Source organism: Bos grunniens, chromosome 4 (assembly GCF_055505025.1).
Source record: "Bos grunniens cultivar Pamir isolate PY7600 chromosome 4, Bosgru_T2T1.0, whole genome shotgun sequence".
Classification (NCBI taxonomy): Eukaryota; Metazoa; Chordata; class Mammalia; order Artiodactyla; family Bovidae; genus Bos; species Bos grunniens.
Window position 1 is genome coordinate 31,289,741 of NC_141168.1, and position 2,872 is coordinate 31,292,612.

Consider the following 2,872-nt stretch of genomic DNA (forward strand, 5'->3'; position numbering starts at 1 on the left):
CCCACCTCTTTAGATTTCTTTTGTACTGTGTCCCTAACATACCTTCTCCTTCTTCCTGCCCCTCATCCTACACTCCTTGTCTTTGGCATTTCATTCACAGTAACCTTCTGTGGTTGATCAGTAATACATTAGTTTCTCCTGCCAAGGCCCCTTCTTCATAAATGATATCCTATGTTTGGAATAATCTGTTTCTGTTCATCATCCTTTACCTTTTATTAAATTAAATTTTTCATTTTACAATAATTCTGTAGTTTCACATGCAGTTTTAAGAAATAACACAAATGTATTCTGTGAACCCTTTATTCAATTCCCCAAAGGTATGTGTGTACTCAGTCATGTCTGACTCTGTGACCTCTTGAACTGTAGCCTGCCAGGCTTCTCTGTTCATGGGATTTTCCAGGCCAGAATACTGGAGTGAGTTGCCATTTCCTCATCTGGGGGATCTTCTGGACCCAGGGATCAAACCCACGTCTCCTGCATTGGCAGGATTCTTTACTACTGAGCCACCTGGGAAGTCCTCCCCAAAGGTAACATCTTGAGTTATCACAACCAGGATATTGACACTGATACAGTCAAGATTCAGAACATTTTCATCACCATAAAGATCTTGAATGTTGCTCTTTTACAACCACATTGTCCTCCTTCTAGTATCCCCAGCCCCCACTAACCTCCAGCAGCCAATATCTGTTCTCCATTTCTACAATTTGTGATTTTAAGCATTTTAAATAAATGGAAACATTAAACATGTAATCTATTGGGCTTGGCTTTTTTTTTTTTTTTAACTCAGCCTAAGTCTTTAGAGACTCATCCAGATTGTTACATTATAATGTATCAATAGTTTAATACTTTTTATTGTGGTGTACCTGTCTGTTAACCTTCATTCACTGATGGACATCTAGATGTTTCCACATTTTTACTATCACGAATGCTGCTGCTGCTGCTGTTTACTGGCTAGGTCGTGTCTGACTCTGCCACTCCTTGGACTGTAGTCCTCCAGCCTCCTCTCTCCATTGGATTCTCAGGCAAGAATAGAGCTGCTATAAACATCTGTGTAGCTGTTTTTGTATGGACATACATCTTTACTTCTCTGGGATAACTGTTCAGAAGTATAACAGCTAGGTCACATGGGAGGTTGTTGCACGTTCAGGCACTTTCTTTTGTTGTTATTGTTGTTTATAAATTATTAAACTGTACCAGAGTGGCTGCACTTTTTTTTAATTATCACCAGTAATATAAAATGATCCAATTTCTCTGTGTCCTCACCAGCATTTGGTCTTGTCACTAGTTTTTGTTTTAGTCATTCTGTTAATGTGTAGTAATACCTCATTGTGGTTTTAAATACATTTCCTAATAGCCAGTGTGGCTTTGGAGGTGGTAGTGGTTTAGTCATTGGAGGTGGTAGTGGTTTAGTCATTAGGTCATATCTAACTCTTGCCACCCCATGGACTGTAGCCTGCCAGGTTCCTTTGTCAGTGGGATTTCCCAAGCAAGAATACTGGAGTGGGTTGCCCTTTCCTTCTCCAGCAGATCTTCCTGACCCAGGGATCAAACCTCGATCTCCTGCAGGCAGTCTCCTGAATTGTAGGCATATTCTTTACTGACTGAGCCACCAGAAGCCCACCTGCCAATGTAGATGAGATGCAGGTTCGATCCATGGTCAGGAAGATCCCCGGTGGGGGAAATGGTAACCCACTCCAGCATTCTTGCTGGGATAATCCCATGGACAGAGGAACCTGGTGACCAATGATATTCAGTTCAGATCAGTTCAGTTCAGTCGCTCAGTCGTGTCCGACTCTTTGCAACCCCATGAATCGCAGCATGCCAGGCCTCCCTGTCCATCACCAACTCCTGGAATTCACTCAGACTCACATCCATCGAGTCGGTGATGCCATCCAGCCATCTCATCTTCTGTCGTTCCCTTCTCCTCCTACCCCCAATCCCTCCCAGCATCAGAGTCTTTTCCAATGAATCAACTCTTCACATGAGGTGGCCAAAGTACTGGAGTTTCAGCTTTAGCATCATTCCTTCCAAAGAACATTGGTCTCTTTTAGGATGGACCGGTTGGATCTCCTTGCAGTCCAAGGGACTCTCAAGAGTCTTCTCCAACACCACACTTCAAAAACATCAATTCTTTGGCACTCACCTTTCTTCACAGTCCAACTCTCACATCCATACATGACTACTGGAAAAACCATAGCCTTGACTAGATGGACCTTTGTTGGCAAAGTAATGTCTCTGCTTTTTAATATTCTGTCCAAGTTGGTCATAACTTTCCTTCCAAGGAGTACGTGTCTTTTAATTTAATGGCTGCAATCATCATCTGCAGTGATTTTGGAACCCCCCAAAATAAAGTCTGACACTGTTTCCACTGTTTCCCCATCTATTTCCCCATGAAGTGATGGGACCAGATGCCATGATCTTCGTTTTCTGAATGTTGAGCTTTAAGCCTACTTTTTCACTCTCCTCTTTCACTTTCATCAAGAAGCTTTTTAGTTCCTCTTCACTTTCTGCCATAAGGGTGGTGTCACCTGCATATCTGAGTTATTGATATTTCTCCCAGCAATCTTGATTCCAGCTTGTGCTTCTTCCAGCCCAGAGTTTCTCATGATGTACTCTGCATATGAGTTGAATAAGCAGGGTGACAATATACAGCCTTGACATACTCCTTTTCCTGTTTGGAACCAGTCTGTTGTTCCATGTCCAGTTCTAACTGTTGCTTCCTGACCTGCATATAGGTTTCTCAAGAGGCTGGTCAGGTGGTCTGGTATTCCCATCTCTTGAAGAATTTTCGACAGTTTATTGTGATCCACACAATCAAAGGCTTTGGCATAGTCAATAAAGCAGAAATAGATGTTTTTCTGGAACTCTCTTG